We start from the raw sequence: 22,137 nt of genomic DNA on the forward strand, positions 1-22,137 counted from the left end.
ATACTTACAACAAGCCCGTGGTTAAATTCTGTCTGCGTATTTATATGCTTTGCAACCAAGGCACTGCACCTGGAGCTGATCAAGGATCTCTCGACAGTTGCGTTTCTGTGCGGACTCAAGAGGTTCATATGCACGCGGCGGAAGCCGAAGTAAATTTGGTCAGACAACGCCACCAACTTTGTCGGCGCCAAAAATGAACTTCTGGAACTTCGAAGGTTACTTCTCAGCAGCGAGCATCAAGGCTCCGTTCAGAACTTTTGCCTTTCGGAGACGATTGACTGGCGGTTCATCGCTCCACGGTCGCCCCATTTTGGTGGACTTTGGGAAGCAGCGCTGAAAACGGCCAAGCATCATTTCTACCGCGCTGTGGTTCCCATTTCAGAGAACCCTGCCGATCTGGGCGTCCTCACTCCGGCGCATTTTCTCAATGGTGGTCCGCCTTCTTCGTTTGACGAGCCAGATATAACGGGCCTAAACTATAATCGGCTTGACTCTTGGCAGCGCATCTCCTTTCTTCAGCAAATAATTTGGTCGCGATGGAAGGAAGAATACTTGACGTTGCTCCAGCAGCGCTCCAAGTGGCGCACCTTAAAACCTGGCGTAGCCGTTGCCAACGTCGTTCTTGTTAAGGATGAGAATCTACCCCCAATGAGATGGCCTTTGGCGAGAGTAATGCAGTTGATTCCGGGCAGAGACGGCGTCGCTCGAGTTGCAGAATTGAGGACCGCGTCTGGAGTAATAAGGCGGGCAGTGAACAAGCTGTGTCTGCTTCCCCTTGAGGACTCTGTTGGAAGCCAAGCTTCCAAGGGGGGAGGATGTTGGGTCATGCACCCGAAAAAACTGTGCAGTAGACTAAATTATATTCTTTAATATTGTAAGCCGAATTAGTTAGTGGTTGCGATGCCCATAGTGCAAACCGCTGTTCTCGCACGCATTTATCTGTACGGCGCTCATTCCTTGTTCCTTTTGTATCTACCTACGCTAAACTTGGGCGCTGCATTTCGGCTGTCTGTCCCGCCAAGACCAAACTTACGCATTCAATTATCGCTATCGTAAAAGATAACAATTCGCAAAATAAAAAGTGTCGTAATAAAAACAAACTTTCTTCGGTTTATTATTATTTGCAACAGCTATTGAAAAAGCTCAATAGCTAAACAATGTAATCAAAGGCAAAATAAATTGTGGATGCGGAACAGAATTCATTCTGTCTCCGTAACTCCACCTACAAAGTTACAAAGGTTGCATCGTATCTTATCTAAGCCACGGGTGCTGCAGACACTCCGCAGCGGTGGCACGCTTGTTCGGATCGAGCTCGAAAAAACCGCGGTATTGGACCCAGCATTCCTCTAACACCTATTTAGCCTTGTGCTTTGCTTGCGGCGGCGGAGGAAGTCTTGGCAGGGTTAGATTCGAATGCGGTCCATTCGTAGCCGAAGATGTATTCTCCACGGAGCGAGAGGCTCGTCCACGCACAGGAAGACATTCTCGGGCTTTATGTCCGTCTGGATGATCTGGCAGCACGTGTGAAGATAGTCAAGACCCTCCAGCACTTGGCGGGTAATAGCTTTGACGTTGGCCAGTAGAATACCGCGTAATGGGGACTTCCGTATGAGTTTCAGGAGATTGTCACCCAGCATCTCGAACACAATACAAATATGGGTGCCATTAAGGCCGGTGATCTTGAAGTTGTCCAGCATCTGGACGGTTTGCGACGGCGTGGATTCGATGGATCGGTCTCGCGCACCGTCTTGAGTATCTTTATTTCGTCCCTTATCGTCTTGGCCAAGCCGGTGCCGACTTGAAAATTTTAATTCCCACATATCTCATTGCCTGCAAGTCCCAGCACAGCCAAACAGTAGAGTAGTCGCCCCAGCTCAATTTACGGATGACATGGTAGCGATCTGCCGAAAAAAATTGCATTAATCTGCTGATCTTCTCGAAAAGGAACAAAGTTCAACGGTTTGGGAAGAGTAGCGCAGTACCACTTAGGGAAATTAAATTACCAATGATCTTTTCGGATGGCTCATAATCCATTTTAGTTGCAACACTGTCACCTCACGACTGACCAAGAGCGACTAGACGAACGAGAGAGCTGCTCTCCGCTTAAATTCAATTAAAATACGACAGCGAAAGCAGTTGAGTGCGTTTTCACGGGGCTACTTCTATATTACAGCACAAAGGCCTGAAAGGTATGGTATGGTGCCAGAATCAGTAGATTGGCATTTGGAAGCTCCAAATATTCTACTGACAATGTATATGAACTTGACGTTTATTACAAGGCCTGTTTTATATTTTGTAAACTCTAGCAGATCCTATCAAATATAAAGTTTTTTTTTTTTTTTTTTGTAAATTTTATTAATTGGAATCTACAGCATAGGCATACAAATATATACATTACTTATACATTAATTTACAATTTAAACTACTTTAACAATATTTAATTGTTTTTTTTTTTATTTCATGAAAAAATAATTATAATAATCTCGATGGGAGAGCATTCTTTTTCTCGGGCGGTGGATAAGCCTTCTCGCCAGGGTGTTGGGGTGGGAATCTAGTCGCCGCATATAACTTTCCGCATGGGTCCTCAATACATCGCCTATCTTTGGAATATTAAGATCTCTTTCTATATCTCTGGTTCACATGTACCTGGGGGAGTTACATAGTGATCTAACTACTTTACTTTGAGCAACTCTTATTTTATTCAGATTAGTTCTGGCCGTAATTCCGTATACTTGCAACGCATACTTCCAAATTGGGGTCAGGATGGATTTATACAGGCGAACTTTATTTGCCAATGAAAGTTTGTTTCTCGGTGATAAGAGCCACGACATTTTTGCAGCCTGTGAAAGTACTGCTTGCTTGATCATAGTCGTATGCCTTTGAAACGTTATTCCTCTGTCCAAAATCCCCTCGAGGTATTTGTAGAAGGTGGAGCCGAGCATGGAAATTTCAGAGCAGTTCAAAGGCCTTTTTGTGAATGTGACGCAAGCAAATGTGCTTGCAATTAATGCCGATATTTTATTCCGTTGCCCACTTCTCGAAGGCCGTCACATATTCCTGTAGGCCCCTGGTTGCATCACTTATGCTTGTACTCCTGACCATTACCGCGGTGTCATTCGCTTAGGTTGCAATAAGAACGTTTTCGTCTTCAACTTCTGTACAGCACCAGGAATCCGGCATATCAGAAGTATACATCGAATAAAGAGTCGGGCCTAAAACACTGGGGTACGCATGCTGAGATTGTACGCGTAGACGATTTGTCGCCATCGACAACCACACTGAACTGTCTGTTCGATAGAAAGCTTTTGATAAGAAGAAATAGCTGTGGCGTCAAAATGGTGTTAAGCTTACTTAGAAGACCATCATGCCAAACACTATCAAAGGCTGGTTGTATATCCATGAATACAGCTGTTGTATACATCTTGTCCTCCATTGCCTCCAAAGCAAAGTTTGTCACTCGGTGATGCTGTTCTGGAGTGCGATGACTTTTTCGGAAACCGAACTGCCACTGTGGAATAGCTTGGCTCACGCTTGGAAGTTTGAGGATGCGTTCTAATATTACCCTTTCCAACATTTTCCCTAGCGCGGGTAGAAGCCTAATGGGCCTATATGCATCTACTTCAGTGGGTTGCTTTCCAGGCTTCGGAATCATCGTTATGATTGCTGATTTCCATTTGCTTGGAAAGTGTCCCAACCTTAGAGCGCTATTATCAATGAATGTGAAATATGTAATCTGGCAAAAACAGAACATCAAGACACAAAATTGACATACGAAACAACTTCCGAAATATTTAACACAAGGGAAAAATACGTGATAGATTTTTATCTTCCGGGAAACCAAATCTTCCTATCTTGTATTGATATTTATTCGAAATTTAGTAAAAGTAAAAAGTAGAGATTGCCTAGAAGCAAAAAGATCCATTACCAAAATATTCAATGACATGGGAAAGCCACAGGAAATTAAAGCGGACAAAGATTCAGCTTTTATGTGCATTGCTTTGCAAAACTGGTTAAGATCCGAAGGTGTTGAAATTTCTGTAACAACTAGTAAAAATTGTGTATCCGTCATAGAAAGATTTCACAAGACTAAGAATCATTGGAAACGAACAAAATATTGAAGAAAGGTGTACAAAATTCGAAACAATATTATACGTATACAATCACAAAACCAAATATAATAGTACTAAACGATATCCAGCGGACATTTTTCTATATGCAGGTAGTCCAGACGTACAACAAAACAAAATCGATAAGAACGAATATCTTAATAAGAATAAGCATGATTTTGAAGTTGACATAAAATATAGACAGGCTCCACTTGTAAAGAGTAAAATCACTAATCCATTAAAAAAGACAGGAAAATTGAAAAAGTGGACAGTAAACATTTTGAAGAGACAAAACGCGGCAGGAAAATCGTTCATTATAAATCAAAGTTTAAGAAACAGAAAAAGTTTAATAAGAGTAAATACGATAATTCCAGGCCAATGAAGAGCAAGATACACAGCACATTCCTAATAATGTGTTTAGCTATTGAGCTTTTTCAATAGCTGTTGCGAAAAATAAAGAAAACCGAAGAAAGTTTGTTTATATTACGACACTGTTTATTTTGCGAATTGTTTAAGGCAGCTAAGGCCTAAGCTAAGTCTTTTCCGAAACACGACGAATTGGCTATTGGCGGGGCAGACAGCCAAAATGCAGCGCCCAAGCTTAACGTAGGTAGCTAACAACAACAAACAAGGAATGAGCGCCGTACAGATAAATGCGTGCGAGAACAGCATTTTGCACTATGGGCATCGCAACTGCTACCACTGACTAATTTGGCTTAAATTATTAAAGAATATGAGATTATATCTACTGCTCAGTTTTGGCGGCTGCATGACCCAACATCCTCCCCCCATTGGAAGCTTGGCTTCCAACAGAGTCCTCAAGGGGAAGCAGACACAGCTTGTTCACTGCCCGCCTTATTACTCCAGACGCGGTCCTAAATTCTGCAACTCGAGCGACGCCGTCTCTGCCAGGAATCAAATGCATGACTCTCGCCAAAGGCCATCTCATTGGGGGTAGATTCTCGTCCTTAACAAGAACCGCCGTACCCACAGCGCGGTAGAAATGATGTTTTGCCGTTTTCACCGCTGCTTCCCAAAGTCCACCGAAATGGGGCGACCGTGGAGGGATGAACCGCCAGTCAATCGTCTCCGAAAGGCAAAAATTCTGAACGGAGCTTTTATGCTCGCTGCTGAGAAATAACCTTCGAAGTTCCAGAAGTTCATTTTTGGCGCCGACAAAGTTGGTGGCGTTGTCTGACCAAATTTGCTTCGGCTTCCGCCGCGTGCATATGAACCTCTTGAGTTCTTGAGTTCAGCCAGCGATTTGCTCAGTGGTGCCCAAACCCTTCAACGCACGAGTGTGAGCGTTAGGATGTTGATAATAGGAACGAAGCGAATGACGCAGCATCCTTTTGCGACCACTCGTAGAAGAACGTCCATTAGGCCCCAGGGCTTAAGGCCCGAGATATTTCGTAGCTCGCAGGAACGGGTAAACGACTTCGCCGCATAGGTGCAAAATGTACCGCGGTATTGGACCCAGCAGCTCGATGATGTGGGCCAAATGGTCCTCGTCGCGGGTGTACGATTCGCCGGAGTGTGGCTCAAAAAGATACTCACCGGTGGCCAGTTCGAATAGCATGCATGCAGTGCTCCACATATCCGCAGAGGTGTTATAGCCCGCACCGATAATAACTTCTAGTGACCGATATTGGCGCGTTTGAATGTCCTCGGTCAAGTGATGATCAAGCCAACAAGCGTTGCCCAGATCGGCGATCTTTACGTTGACATTGCATTCCTGTAACGGCGGATCCTTTTTAGCCTTGTGCTTTGCTTGCGGCGGCGAAGGAAGTGTTGGCAGGGTTTGGATTCGAATGCGGTCCATTCGTAGCCCAAGATCTATTCTCCACGGAGCGTGAGCGCACATGAGGCTCGTCCACGCACAGGAGGACATTCTCGGGCTTTATGTCCGTGTAAATGATCTGGCAGCACGTGCGAAGATAGTCAAGACCCTCCAGCACTTGGCGGGTAATAGCTTTGACGTTGGCCAGTGGAATACCGCGTAAGTTGGACTTCCGTATGAGTTTCAGTAGATTGTCACCCAGCATCTCGAACACAATACAAATATGGGTGCCATTAAGGTCGGTGATCTTGAAGTCGTCCAGCATCTGGACGGTTTTGCGACGGCGTGGATTCGATGGATCGGTCTCGCGCACCGTCTTGAGTATCTTTATTTCGTCCCTTACCGTCTCGGCAAAGTGCGGTGCCGACTTGAAAATTTTAATTGCCACATATCTCATTGCCTGCAAGTCCCAGCTCAGCCAAACAGTAGTTTGTCGCAGCAATATCATATATTCCAAACTGGAACAATGGAAATTCCAACCACCTACGAATACCATTATTTGAGTATAAACATAACAAAGACAATGCTAATGTTCGAAAACCTAGTAACTGAAGCAAATGACTATCCCAATGTACCACAGATACAATATTTAGGCGATAAACTAAATTGGGAAGTAAATGGTTTAAGAATTATTCAGCGAAGCAAAAGAGGTCTTTTAAACATAGTAGGTACATTAGATGAAGACGACAGGGAAGAGCTAGAAGAAAAAATTAATAACATGTCAGAAGGCTCCGTAAAAACCCATGATCTAAATATGATTGTCGACATAATCAACAGAGGTATTGACAAAATAAATAGGCTCAAGTTAGAAAAAGAACAAAACCAACAAATTGCAATAATTATATTCAACCTACAACAGTTCACAGAATACATAGAAGATATATGGTAGAGTTAGGTATGCAATTACTAGACTAGGAATCTTTAACCCAAAATTACTAAAACACGATTATTTGAAAAACCTAAACTCGGAGAAAATGCTAAAGAAAATCATCTTGGCTCAAGAAAGAAACGAACGAAATTTTAAATATTTCCCACGTTCCTAGCGAGGTCACTAAAGTTCCGATATTTCAAATAGTTCCGTACCCAGATGAACATAACTATATTCTAACCGAGCAAAATATTCGATAAATTTTATTTATTCAATATAGAATATAGATAGAATAGAATATAGATAATATAGAACAATATACTTTTAATATGGAATATTCCTAAAACAGTTGTCAACCAAGATTGTACAAACAACAAAATATTAATCTCAGGAAACAACATTATTAAAATTAAAAATTGTACCATGCAAATAAATGAGTTCCTAATTTCTAATAATCTAGCAGATTTTACACAAACAATTTATATCACCAACAATGTTACACGTTTAGAACCAATAAATCACTTACAAACAAGAGAAATTACAAAATCCCATGTAAAACACTATAACTTTTTTAAAATTATATGCATTACAACATTTGTCATCATGATAATTAGTTTGACTCTGAATTTAGCATATAAGCTTAAAAATATACCTTAGAAAATTATTGTCAAATATTGTAAACAAAAAGAAGAACATCCGCACCTAGAAACTAATGTCAATGAAAATATTCAACTAGGAAACAATATTATGCTATATCCATAAGTCCCTAAGACTTAAGCACATGCCTACACACTAACACACATACAACATGCACACCCAAATACACCCTACACTACTCCGTATGTACCTATTGGATTCCAGATAAGAATAAGATTGTCAAGATCCTCAAGACCGGGTTGAGTGAAAAATTCCCAACTCCAAATAAGTCACCCACTGGTAGACTAAACAACCGTCCCCTAATTTAAACATTCCTTGCCTAAGCCCTTACCCCATCGTCATGTTCCCACGTTCAAAGCTTGGACTCGCAGTTCCTAAAACAAAAGTATTAGATTTCAATAAACAAAACTTGTATAAGAATCTAAGAGCACTTGTATCCAAGAGCGAATGCACTTGAATCCAAGAGAAATCCAAAGACAATTAAAGTCAGCAACTCCAAAGCTCTTTCTCTTCACTTGATCATATCCCTTAAGTCCTAAGTTCATATCAGAAAAGCTCGATAACGAGGCTTGAACGTCAATCAAATCAGAATAATTAGATGAGTTCAGTTTGAGACCTAATTGTAATCGGTCGGTGTTCTTCAACAAAAATAAAAAATTGTAATCATTCAGTGAAATAAAATTATATTTTTTTCACATATGAGTATTGCAAACATTTAATTATATATACGTGATAGGGCAGAAAAATTTCATAAATTTTGGGTGGCTCTAGTTGTTGGGTCATGCAGCCGCCAAAACTGTGCAGTAGACTAATTTCATAATTGTTAATATTTAAGCCAAATTAGCAGTAGCATGCCCATAGTGCAAACCGCTGCTCTCGCGCGCATTTATCTGTACGGCGCTCATTCCTTTGTTGTTGTTAGCTACCTATGTTAAGCTTGGGCGCTGCATTTCGGCTGCCTGCCCGCCAATTGCTTTTTCGTCGCGCTTCGGAAAAGACCAAACTTACTTACTTATCGCTATCGTAAATTATCGCTATTTCGCAAAATAAAAACTGTCGTAATAAAAAAACAAACTTTCTTCGGTTTTTTATTATTCGCAACAGCTATTGAAAAAGCTCAATAGCTAAACATTTGGTGACCCCGACGTGATTGTGTTAATTTGCATGCATTAATTAATGCACTTATCGCGTTTATAAATAAATATAAATACAGTAAATCGCAATCGGTTGGACAAGTGAGTGGAGATTTCGGTGATAGTGGCTGTGTTTAAGCGAGCTAGCATTGCATATATACATACATTGCTACATATATCGTTGCGTGCATTGACCCCGCTTGCATTTTCGGCAACTATTTTGTGCTCATCTTCCCGCTGAACCGAATCAAAGGCGATTTGTTGCTATGCCCGCTGAAGGTGAAAAAAACAGGGTGACCTTTTTAAAGCGCAAAACCAATGCGCTGTTCAGCAGGTTGCAGAGGCTACAAACGTCGCTGTCTAATGAGACGCTAAGCGGATACGACGAATCCACTCTTACGGTGAGGCTGGAGCAGACTGATGAGCTGCAAAGTGCCTTCAATATTCTGCATACAGAACTGGAGGAATTGGACTTCGACGAAATTGGCAGTGAAATGAGCGAGTCTTTCTATGAATTCATCGTTGAATTCAAGGCTAGTGTGCGCGCGGAAATAGCCAAACGCAATGTGCATTTCGCGCCGCACTCAACGCTTGCGGAAGGTATTGTGCCCCACCAGTGTAGTGGTCCTCAAACGCAGCCGCGGCCGAGGCCGATGACGTTGCCGCCTGTCCAGCTGCCAACGTTTGGCGGCGGCTACGCAAACTGGGCGGATTTCTACTCCGTGTTCACGAGCATAATCGACAGCCATCCGGACCTCTCCAACGTTGAGAAATTCCAACATCTGCGGTTGGTGCAGCGCGCGCATTTATGGGAGGACCTGCAGTCCCTAAAAACGCTGGGAAGAGTTTCCTCGTCTAGTCCCATATCATCGCTCTCGCCGTTCCTGGATCAATTTGGACTTCTTAGAGTAGGCGGTCGCCTCCGGAATTCGTCGTTGGACTTTGATGGCCGCCACCCGAATAACTGCCACATCTCGGCAGTTATTAACTCCAGACCTTTAGTTCCCATTTCAGAGAACCCTGCCGATCTAGATGTCCTCACTCCGGCGCATTTTCTCAATGGTGGTCCGCCTTCGTCGTTTGACGAGCCAGATATAACGGGCCTAAACTATAATCGGCTTGACTCTTGGCAGCGCATCTCCTTTCTTCAGCAAATATTTTGGTCGCGATGGAAGGAAGAGTACTTGACGTTGCTCCAGCAGCGTTCCAAGTGGCGCACCCCAAAGCCTGGCGCAGCCGTGGACAACGTCGTTCTTGTTAAGGACGAGAATCTACCCCCAATGAGATGGCCTTTGGCGAGAGTCATGCAGTTGATTCCTGGCAGAGACGGCGTCGCTCGAGTTGCAGAATTGAGGACCGCGTCTGGAGTAATAAGACGGGCAGTGAACAAGCTGTGTCTGCTCCCCCTTGAGGACTCTGTTCGAACACAAGCTTCCAACGGGGGAGGATGTTGGGTCATGCAGCCGGCAAAACTGTGCAGTAGACTAATTTCATACTTGTTAATATTTAAGCCAAATTAGCAGTAGCATGCCCATAGTGCAAACCGCTGCTCTCGCGCGCATTTATCTGTACGGCGCTCATTCCTTTGTTGTTGTTGGGCGCTGCATTTCGGCTGCCTGCCCGCCAATTGCCTTTTCGTCGCGCTTCGGAAAAGACCAAACTTACTTACTTATTGTCGCTATCGTAAATTATCGCTATTTCGCAAAATAAAAACTATCGTAATAAAAACAAACTTTCTTCGGTTTTTTATTATTCGCAACAGCTATTGAAAAAGCTCAATAGCTAAACACTAGTCTTGATAAAGTGCCAAATTTGGTGTGTCTGTGTCTTGAACATTTATCTTTTGATAAAGCTGCAATTATTTTGCGCTTGCTCTACTATTTAATATTGAACAATACGATTTTTTTGAGGCGGATGCTTTAATTAAGGATACTTTCACTTGTGGTTGTTACGTTACAGAAAAGCATTCGCTTTTCTATTACAGGTTACGTGTTTAAGAGTTACTTATGCCATTTCAAATTGATCATGTCGATCACTAAGCCGAGGATAAACTAATTAACTACATTCTTAATTATTGTTATGTTCAGCTCAAGTTTCTGCATCCATGTGCATATACATATGCTTATAAAAATTCAGACGCGCTGCCCTACTGCCCTATTCCATCGAATCGACGATGGCGCGTGTGAGACACACATCGATGGATCGACTCCATTTCATTTAACTACGTAGTCTTATAAATTTAGATTTGCCGATACGCATCTCGGGTAAATGTACACTAACACATATATGGTTTCTATGCGGCACTTGCTCATGCTCTACCATCACACTCTTATGCGTCGCTTTAAATAAAAATGAATAATGGTATCGAGAACTGTCGAGCCTATGTACAGGATTCGTGGGGACGTGTTCGTGTAGGCGGTAATACAATATAATAATTTCAATTTAATTGAGTTAACTGGATCACGGAGACTGCTGTAATGCTGGCTGGCTGCTGATGCTTTGGTAGTTGCTGAAGTAAAAGTTGTTGTTGCGTATGTTGCCAGGGTTCGCCAAATCCAAATTTAAGTGACATATCCATAAGTCCCTAAGACAAGCACATGCCTACACACTAACACACATACAACATGCACACCCAAATACACCCTACACTACTCCGGATGTACCTATTGGATTCCAGATAAGAATAAGATTGTCATATGATCCTCAAGACCGGGTTGAGTGAAAAATTCCCAACTCCAAATAAGTCACCCACTGGTAGACTAAACATCCGTCCCCTAATTTAAACATTCCTTGCCTAAGCCCTTACCCCATCGTCATGTTCCCACGTTCAAAGCTCGGACTCGCAGTTCCTAAAACAAAAGTATTAGATTTCAATAAACAAAACTTGTATAAGAATCTAAGAGCACTTGTATCCAAGAGCGAATGCACTTGAATCCAAGAGAAATCCAAAGACAATTAAAGTCAGCAACTCCAAAGCTCTTTCTCTTCACTTGATCAGATCCCTTAAGTCCTAAGTTCATATCAGAAAAGCTCGATAACGAGGCTTGAACGTCAATCAAATCAGAATAATTAGATGAGTTCAGTTTGAGACCTAATTGTAATCGGTCGGTGTTCTTCAACAAAAATAAAAAATTGTAATCATTCAGTGAAATAAAATTATATTTTTTTCACATATGAGTATTGCAAACATTTAATTATATATACGTGATAGGGCAGAAAAATTTCATAAATTTTGTGTGGCTCTAGTCTTGATAAAGTGCCAAATTTGGTGTGTCTGTGTCTTGAACATTTATCTTTTTGATAAAGCTGCAATTATTTTGCGCTTGCTCTACTGTTTAATATTGAACAATACGATTTTTTTGAGGCGGATGCTTTAATTAAGGATACTTTCACTTGTGGTTGTTACGTTACAGAAAAGCATTCGCTTTTCTATTTCAGGTTACGTGTTTAAGAGTTACTTATGCCATTTCAAATTGATCATGTCGATCACTAAGCCGAGGATAAACTAATTAACTACATTCTTAATTATTGTTATGTTCAGCTCAAGTTTCTGCATCCATGTGCATATACATATGCTTATAAAAATTCAGACGCGCTGCCCTACTGCCCTATTCCATCGAATCGACGATGGTGCGTGTGAGACACCCATCGATGGATCGACTCCATTTCATTTAACTACGTACTCTTATAAATGTAGATTTGCCGATTCGCATCTCGGGTAAATGTACACTAACACATATATGGTTTCTATGCGGCACTTGCTCATGCTCTACCATCGCACTCTTATGCGTCGCTTTAAATAAAAATGAATAATGGTATCGAGAACTGTCGAGCCTATGTACAGGATTCGTGGGGACGTGTTCGTGTAGGCGGTAATACAATATAATAATTTCAATTTAATTGAGTTAACTGGATCACGGAGACTGCTGTAATGCTGGCTGGCTTCTGATGCTTTGGTAGTTGCTGAAGTAAAAGTTGTTGTTGCGTATGTTGCCAGGGTTCGCCAGCGGATGCAGCTGAGCAGGGCCACGAGTGCTGCACGCAGTGGATCTTGCACAGCAGGTGCAGATGCATCTCAGCCAGGTTGCGACGACGACAGCGACGGGCGGGACGATGCCAGCGGGGCAAGTCCTGCCGGCGACGCCGTCACTTACGACGCTGGAAGACACGTCGCAGTGCCTTGCGCCAGAAAAAGCGATGCGATTTGTTCTTGGTGGGTGTCTGCGGGTCCTCTATTTGAGCAATTGCCACACCCAAGTGTGGCACGCAGCCACCAACCAGGTTGCATCGTATCTTATCTAAGCCACGGGTGCTGCAGACACTCCGCAGCGGTGGCACGCTTGTTCGGATCGAGCTCGAGCATGGGCTTAAGGAACGAAGCGAATGACGCCGCATCCTTTTGCGACCACTCGTACTTCTCCAGAAGAACGTCCATTATGCCCCAGGGCTTAAGGCCCGAGATATTTCGTAGCTCGCAGGAACGGGTAAACGACTTCGCCGCATAGGTGCCGTTTAACAAAATGTACCGCGGTATTGGACCCAGCAGCTCGATGATGTGGGCCAATTGGTCCTCGTCGCGGGTGTACGATTCGCCAGAGTGTGGCTCAAAAAGATACTCACCGGTGGCCAGTTCGAATAGCATGCATGCAGTGCTCCACATATCCGCAGAGGTGTTATAGCCCGCACCGATAATAACTTCTAGTGACCGATATTAACGCGTTTGAATGTCCTCAGTCAAGTGATGATTAACCCAACAAGATTTGCTCAGATCGGCGATCTTTACGTTGACATTGCATTCCTCTAATGCCGGATCCTGTTTAGCCTTGTGCTTTGCTTGCGGCGGCGAAGGAAGTGTTGGCAGGGTTAGATTCGAATGCGGTCCATTCGTAGCCGAAGATGTATTCTCCACGGAGCGTGAGCGCACATGAGGCTCGTCCACGCACAGGAAGACATACATATCTCATTGCCTGCAAGTCCCAGCACAGCCAAACAGTAGAGTAGAGAACAATTTACGGATGACATGGTAGCGATCTGCCGAAAAATAATTGCATTAATCTGCTGATCTTCTCGAAAAGGAACAAAGTTCAACGGTTTGGGAAGAGTAGCGCAGTACCACTTAGGGAAATTAAATTACCAATGATCTTTTCGGATGGCTCATAACCCATTTTAGTTGCAACACTGTCACCTCACAACTGACCAAGCGCGACTAGACGAACGCGAGAGCTGCTCTCCGCTTAAATTCAATTAAAATTCGACAGCGAATGCAATTGAGTGCGTTTTCACGGGGCTACTTCTATATTACAGCACAAAGGCCTGAAAGGTATGGTATGGTGCCAGAATCAGTAGATTGGCATTTGGAAGCTCCAAATATTCTACTGACAATGTATATGAACTTGACGTTTATTACAAGGCCTGTTTTATATTTTGTAAACTCTAGCAGCTCCTATCAAATATAAAGTTTTTTTTTTTGTAAATTTTATTAATTAATAAGCCTTTCGCCAGGGTGTTGGGGTGGGAACCTAGTCGCGCATATAACTTTCCGCATGGGTCCTCAATACATCGCCTATCTTTGGAATATTTAGATCTCTTTCTATATCTCTGGTTCACATGTACCTGGGGGAGTTTTATTCAGATTAGTTCCGGCCGTAATTCCGTATACTTGCAACGCATACTTCCAAATTGGGGTCAGGATGGATTTATATAGGCGAACTTTATTTGCCAATGAAAGTTTGTTTCTCGGTGATAAGAGCCACGACATTTTTGCAGCCTTTGAAAGTACTGCTTTCTTTTAGTCATAGTAGTAGCATCATAGTAGTATGCCTTTGAAATGTTAGTCCTCTGTCCAAAATCACCTCGAGGTATTTGTAGAAGGTGGAGCCGAGCATGGAAATTCCAGAGCAGTTCAAAGGCCTTTTTGTGAATGTGACTCAAGCAAATGTGCTTGCAATTAATGCCGATATTCCATTCCGTTGCCCACTTCTCGAAGGCCGTCACATATTCCTGTAGGCCCCTGGTTGCATCACTTATGCTTGTACTCCTGACCATTACCGCGGTGTCATCCGCGTAGGTTGCAATAAGAACGTTTTCGTCTTCAACTTCTGTATAGCACCAGGAATCCGGCATATCAGAAGTATACAGCGAATAAAGAGTCGGGCCTAAAACACTGCCTTGGGGTACGCCTGCTGAGATTGTAAGCGTAGACGATTTGTCGCCATCGACAACCACACTGAACTGTCTGTTCGATAGAAAGCTTTTGATAAGAAGAAATAGCTGTGGCGTCTAAATGGTGTTAAGCTTACTTAGAAGACCATCATGCCAAACTCTATCAAAGGCTGGTTGTATATCCATGAATACAGCTGTTGTATACATCTTCTACTTCAGTGGGTTGCTTTCCAGGCTTCGGAATCATCGTTATGATTGCTGATTTCCTTTTGCTTGGAAAGTGTCCCAGCCTTAGAGCGCTATTGAACAGTATTATCAATGACTGTAAAATATATGTAATCTGGCAAATACAGAACATCAAGACACAAAATTGACATACGAAACAACTTCCGAAATATTTAACACAAGGGAAAAATACGTGATAGATTTTTATCTTCCGGGAAACCAAATCTTGCTATCTTGTATTGATATTTATTCGAAATTTGGTAGAAGAAGAAGTAGAAGATTGCCTAGAAGCGAAAAGAGCCATTACCAAAATATTCAATGACATGGGAAAGCCACAGGAAATTAAAGCGGACAAAGATTCAGCTTTTATGTGCATAGCTTTGTAATACTGGTTAAGATCGGAAGGTGTTGAAATTTCTGTAACAACTAGTAAAAATTGTGTATCCGCCATAGAAAGATTTCACAAGACCGTAAGCGAAAAACTCAGAATCATTGGAAACGAACAAAATATTGAAGAAAGGTGTACAAAATTCGAAACAATATTATACGTATACAATCACAAAACCAAACATAATAGTACTAAACGATATCCAGCGGACATTTTTCTATATGCAGGTGGTCCAGACGTACAACAAAACAAAATCGATAAGATCGAATATCTTAATAAGAATAAGCATGATTTTGAAGTTGACATAACATATAGACAGGCTCCACTTGTAAAGAGTAAAATCACTAATCCATTAAAAAAGACAGGAAAAATTGAACAAGTGGACAGTAAACATTTTAAAGAGACAAACCGCGACAGGAAAATCGTTCATTATAAATCAAAGTTTAAGAAACAGAAAAAGTTTAATAAGAGTAAATACGATAATTCCAGACCAAGAGCAAGATACAAAGCACATTCCTAATAATGCTTAGTTGCATATTATCATTTATCAACATCGTTAATTGCAGCAATATCTTATATTCCAAACTGGAACAATGGAAATTCCAACCATCTACGAATACCATTATTTGAGTTCGAAAAACTAGTAACTGAAGCAAATGACTATCCCAATGTACCACAGATACAATATTTAGGCGATAAACTAAATTGGGAAGTAAATGGTTTAAGAATTATTCAGCGAAGCCAAAGAGGTCTTTTAAACGTAGTAGGGAAAGCTTATAAATACTTATTCGGTACATTAGATGAAGACGACAGGGAAGAGCTAGAAGAAAAAATTAATAACATGTCAGAAGACTCCGTAAAAACCCATGATCTAAATATGATTGTCGACATAATCAACAGAGGTATTGACATAATAAATAGGCTCAAGTTAGAAAAAGAACAAAACCAACAAATTGCAATACTTATATTCAACCTACAACAGTTCACAGAATACATAGAAGATATAGAGTTAGGTATGCAACTACTAGACTAGGAATGTAATGATAATTAGTTTGACTCTGTATTCAGCATTGTATTGTCAAATATTGTAAACAATAAGAAGAACATCCGCACCTAGAAACTAATGTCAATGAAAATATTGAACTAGGAAACAATAATATTATGTCATCGAAAGAGATCTGAAAGTTACCCTTCTTGGGGATCAGATTAATTTCCACAGCAGCCGTTATGCCGACAGGCTTATGGCCCACCCGAACCGACTAGCAACTATCCTAGCTGATCCCATCTCTCTCCGAAGACTGAAGAGGGTACACCCCAGCGATCTCCTTACCCGGAGGATAACATAACATATTACATTTTCTTTTGTACTTTATAATTAAGATACCACTTGGTCTCATTTATCTTTATCACACATTAGGTTAAGTTCAGAGGAATTACTGAACGATTCCTTTTGAAATCTTAATAAATAGAATTAGTTACTCCAAAAAAAAAAAGGAAACAATATTATGCTATATCCAAATTTAAGTGACATATCCATAAGTCCCTAAGACTTAAGCACATGCCTACACACTAACACACATACAACATGCACACCCAAATACGCCCTACACTACTCCGGATGTACCTATTGGATTCCAGATAAGAATAAGATTGTCATATGATCCTCAAGACCGGGTTGAGTGGAAAATTCCCAACTCCAAATAAGTCACCCACTGGTAGACTAAACATCCGTCCCCTAATTTAAACATTCCTTGCCTAAGCCCTTACCCCATCGTCATGTTCCCACGTTCAAAGCTCGGACTCGCAGTTCCTAAAATAAAATTATTAAATTTCAATAAACAAAGTTTGTATAAGAATCTAAGAGGACTTGTATCCAAGAGCGAATGCACTTGAATCCAAGAGAAATCCAAAGACAATTAATTCAGCAACTCCAAAGCTCTTTCTCTTCACTTGATCAGATCCCTTAAGTCCAAAGTTCATATCAGAAAAGATTGATACCGAGGCTTGAACGTCAATCAAATCAGAATAATTAGATGAGTTCAGTTTGAGACCTAATTGTAATCGGTCGGTGTTCTTCAACAAAAATAAAAAATTATAAAATTATAATCATTTTATAATAAAATTATATTTTTTTTCACATATGAGTATTGCAAACATTTAATTATATATATGTCGCAGCGTTGGCATTTATTTGGGCCTGACCTTCCATGTTGGCAACTAAACTTTCCGAGCGAAGCGAATTACAACCGGCGTGCGTGATCGTCTGTATTCAACTGATCTCATTTTCTACGCATCGATCTATCCTTTACACACGCTAGCTGGACTACACTTGGCGACAGCGCGACGACGCTGTCGCCTCACTCGTAACGGTACTTAGGCGCCAGTCATATTCTACGTTGTAGTCAAATTCTAAGAATGACCTCTCAATATACCGAACTCATTGCGCAGCTGCGTCTTGCAAGCACAGTGGTCAAACCATGCTAATAATACGACAGACACGTACAGTGGTCAAAATACATTCGTAATGCGACACGGCCTTCCTGACATAATACACGTCCTCGTGTGTTGTCTTAAATCTACCACATAAGTGATAACACTTCAGGACTCAAAGACTCTCTGGATATTTCAAAGAATTATTTCCATTCAATCCATTTCTGATTCAAATTAGTTTCAACTTTAGTCTTATCATAACATGACTAACTTACTTAAATTTTCGTAACACAACTCAAATTTAACAAATCATACCACTCGTGTAATTCCTTTAACACATTTTTCTCTTAATCTTTCAAATCAAACAAATTTTGTAGTTCCTTTTACAAATAATTAACTTATCTTTAGTGTAGTTCCTTTTACACTTAATTAACTTATATTTTGTGTAGTTCCTTTTACACAAACTGAACTTATATTTTGTGTAGTTCCTTTTACACAAACTGAACTTATATTTTGGGTAGTTCCTTTTACACAAACTGAACTTATATTTTGTGTAGTTCCTTTTACACAAACTGAACTTATGTTTTGTGTAGTTCCTTTTACACAAACGACCCCCGCCATAACAAGTCTCTTCTGCTATGGTGCGGTCTTCAGTTTCTCTATTGGGCAACAGACACAACTCCTATTGTGCTGCCCCTGTCTTTACATAACTCATCGTGTATCTGATTGTTTGGTATTGCTCTTAAACATTCATGAGAATACTTATATGTTCGTTTACATGTTAAAGATTTTAGCGTATATCTATCTCCATCCAATACTTCAATTATCTTAAATGGTCCTTTAAATTTAGGATCGAGTTTAATTTGATGACGTTCTTCGCTTTTGAGCAAAACGTGATCACTCACTTTGAAATGTACTATCTTAGCCTTATTTTTATCAAACCTATTTTTATCGTATTCGGCTTGAGTTTTCATGTTCTTTTTAGCCTCCTTTCTCAAATTTTCTCTGTCTACCTCATCATCTTTATCTTCGTTTAGCGGCAACAGGCCAAAAGGTCGAGCTTCTTTGCCAATCAATAATTCCAAAGGGCTACATTTAGTCACACGATTAATCGTGCAATTCATTGCTAGCTGCACTTCAGCCAACGCATCCTGCCATGATCTCTGACTAGACTCTACAGCCGTTAGCATACCTTTCAGGGTACTCATGACACGTTCTACCTGACCGTTTGCTCTACTTGCACCCGTAGCAATTAAATGTAGATTAATTTTTTGAGAGGAGCAAAAATCGCGAAAGCTTTTACTTGCGAAACTACGTCCTTGATCTGCTATAATTCGAGTGGGTAAACCAAACAAGGACACGGCTGACTTTACAGCCTTAATACAGCTATCAGAATCTATATTTAGTGTGTGATGAAAATAAACAAACTTGTTGAAGGCATCTATAAGGACGATGACATATTCCTTCAAATCATTTTTGCCACTCAATTTGCCTGTGATGTCAATATGTATCGTATGCCATGGTATTTCTATTTTAGGGATTGGATGCAGCTCAGCCTGCACTTTTCCCGCTAGTGGCTTAGAAACTTTACAAGTAATGCAATTTTCTACGAATCTACGCACATATTTAGGCATATTTTCGAACCAGTAATAACAAAAGACTTTGTCCAGCGTATTTTCCCATCCAAGATGCATAATGGATTCATGGACGTGATTTATGACGGCCCATCGAAAGCCCCTTGGTATTATCGGCAAACATTTGGTCTTACTGTTTCGCTGAATTTTCCTATGTAATATTCCTTTTCGCAATTCATATGTTTTATCTAGATTTCCTGGTAACTTATTATTCCTTAACTTTACAATTATATCCTGTATCTCAGTATCTCGCTGTTGTTCTGAAACCAACCAGTTATCAGATAACTCGGTCAAATTGATTCGAAACTCTGAAATCTTATTCGTACCTTTCTCTTGTTCAAGCACTGGATTTCGAGAGAGAAAATCCACATGCGCCATTCGCTCGCCTTTTCTATACTCTATTTCGAAATCGAATGCCTGTAAAAACGCCCACCATCTATGCACCCTCGGTGTTAAATCTAGTTTTGTACGGCTGGCCTTTAAAGAATTACAGTCAGTGTATACTACAAATTTACGTCCCTGCAAATAATGCCGGAAGTATTTTATAGCATTTACCACTGCTAACGTCTCCAGTTCGTATGAATGGTATTTAGATTCGGCGGGAGACGTACACTTACTGTAGTACTCTACAACATGAGGTTTGTTGTCAATTTTGTGTAACAGGATCGCTCCATACCCAACACAACTTGCGTCAGTATGCAGCTCTATTGGGTATTGCGGATCGAATATGATTAAAACTGGCGTCTGGGTCAATATGGTTATTATTTTTATTCGCACCTGTTCATGCACTGGTAACCACACAAAGTCAGTGTTTTTCTTAGATGTGAGAAGATACAGAGGTTTAAGTGTTTGGGAGAAATTTAACACAAATTGACGAAAATATGTGGCTAAACCAATGAATTGTCTTAGCTGAGAGACATTTTGGGGTGGTGGTAATGCTTTTAAAGCTTGAATTTTTCGTGAATTTGGCCTAACTTCTCCGTTGCTTATTTCAAATCCGAGATACTCTATTTTTGTGGTGAGAAAGGAACACTTAGTGACATTAAATGAAAATCCAGCCTTACTTAATGTCTCCAACACTCTCTGCAATCTAACTAGCGCATCTTCTTTGCTTTCTGCTATTATGAGAACATCATCAATATACACAATTGCATAGGTGTAAGCTAAATCTCCTAGGGCCTTCATTATAGCCCGCTGGAAAACAGATGGTGCGTTTTTCAAACCAAACGGCATTGTCAAGAACTCGTATTGACCCTCTGGCGTTACAAACGCTGTTCGCTCAATTGAGTCCTCATGGACTGGAATTTGATAAAAGCCGCTTGCCATATCTATGCACGAAAAATATTTTACACCCCGAAGCCTAGCAATTTGGTCTGAGATGAGGGGCAATGGATACTTGTCAGCCACTGTGTTATCATTTAGCATGCGATAATCCACACACAGTCGATCGGTGCCATTCTTTTTTTTGACTAGCATCATGGGACTAGCGAAAGGTGAACAGCTTGGCCGAATAATCTTAGCTTTCAGTAATTCATCAACTTTACCCCGCACTTTGCTTTTCTCTTCTTCACTAAGCCTATATGGCCGCCGTTGTACTGTCTTTTGCTGATCTATTAATCTAATTTCCAACTGCCCTGTGGTGACCCTAGTCTTTGGTATTCCATCGATAAACCAATCTGAAAAACATTTTAGAATTTTTTTCAAGGCTGCCTTATCAAGATCATCAAGTTCACGATTTGATTCTATTACTTCTTCATAATTGATAGTTACTAACGATTCTACTCTTTTGGTTGTGTAAATTTGAAATTTGTCAGCGTTCATGGTTACGCCAAAGCCCTGGCCTAAAATTTCACGACCAATTAGTACGTCATATTTCAAATACTTATCCATAATAACATGTAACAAAATCTCAAAATAACATTGATCAATATTTATATTACATAATAGTTGTTGAGTGCTACATATTGAATCATTACATATGCCGTTCAATTTTACAATGTTATTAATTCTTTTGCCACTAAATTTATCGGCAACGCTTTCCTTAACCAAGGAACATTCAGCGCCATAGTCGAAGCAAAATGGAACAGACTCACCGGTTGAACTTCTTACTATTCCTGATTTTCCCTTTTCATCAGTTGCTGATGACTTTGGTGTCTGCATATTTTTGATGATCTCCATTAGGTTGTAGTTTTGCACTTGCAATGCTGTCAGGTATGCATCGGTGATATTTGTAGGCAAAGCGGATCCCACTTCTGATGTCGCAGCGTTGGCATTTATTTGGGCCTGACCTTCCATGTTGGCAACTAAACTTTCCGAGCGAAGCGAATTACAACCGGCGTGCGTGATCGTCTGTATTCAACTGATCTCATTTTCTACGCATCGATCTATCCTTTACACACGCTAGCTGGACTACACTTGGCGACAGCGCGACGACGCTGTCGCCTCACTCGTAACGGTACTTAGGCGCCAGTCATATTCTACGTTGTAGTCAAATTCTAAGAATGACCTCTCAATATACCGAACTCATTGCGCAGCTGCGTCTTGCAAGCACAGTGGTCAAACCATGCTAATAATACGACAGACACGTACAGTGGTCAAAATACATTCGTAATGCGACATATACGTGATAGGGCAGAAAAATTTAATAAATTTTGTGTGGCTCTAGTCTTGATAAAGTGCCAAATTTGGTGTGTC

At 41.0% G+C, this 22,137-nt stretch overlaps 3 pseudogenes; all 3 read right to left on the minus strand.

Annotated features, from left to right (window-relative positions):
• Window positions 1-1,403: 1,403 nt before the first annotated feature.
• Window positions 1,404-2,056, minus strand: LOC116803419 (annotated as a pseudogene).
• Window positions 2,057-5,413: 3,357 nt separating this feature from the next.
• Window positions 5,414-6,394, minus strand: LOC116803420 (annotated as a pseudogene).
• A 6,493-nt stretch (window positions 6,395-12,887) lies between these two features.
• LOC116803421 lies at window positions 12,888-13,561 on the minus strand (annotated as a pseudogene).
• Between the last annotated feature and the right edge of the window lie 8,576 nt (window positions 13,562-22,137).

Source organism: Drosophila sechellia, unplaced genomic scaffold (assembly GCF_004382195.2).
Source record: "Drosophila sechellia strain sech25 unplaced genomic scaffold, ASM438219v1 Y_21, whole genome shotgun sequence".
Lineage (NCBI taxonomy): Eukaryota > Metazoa > Arthropoda > Insecta > Diptera > Drosophilidae > Drosophila > Drosophila sechellia.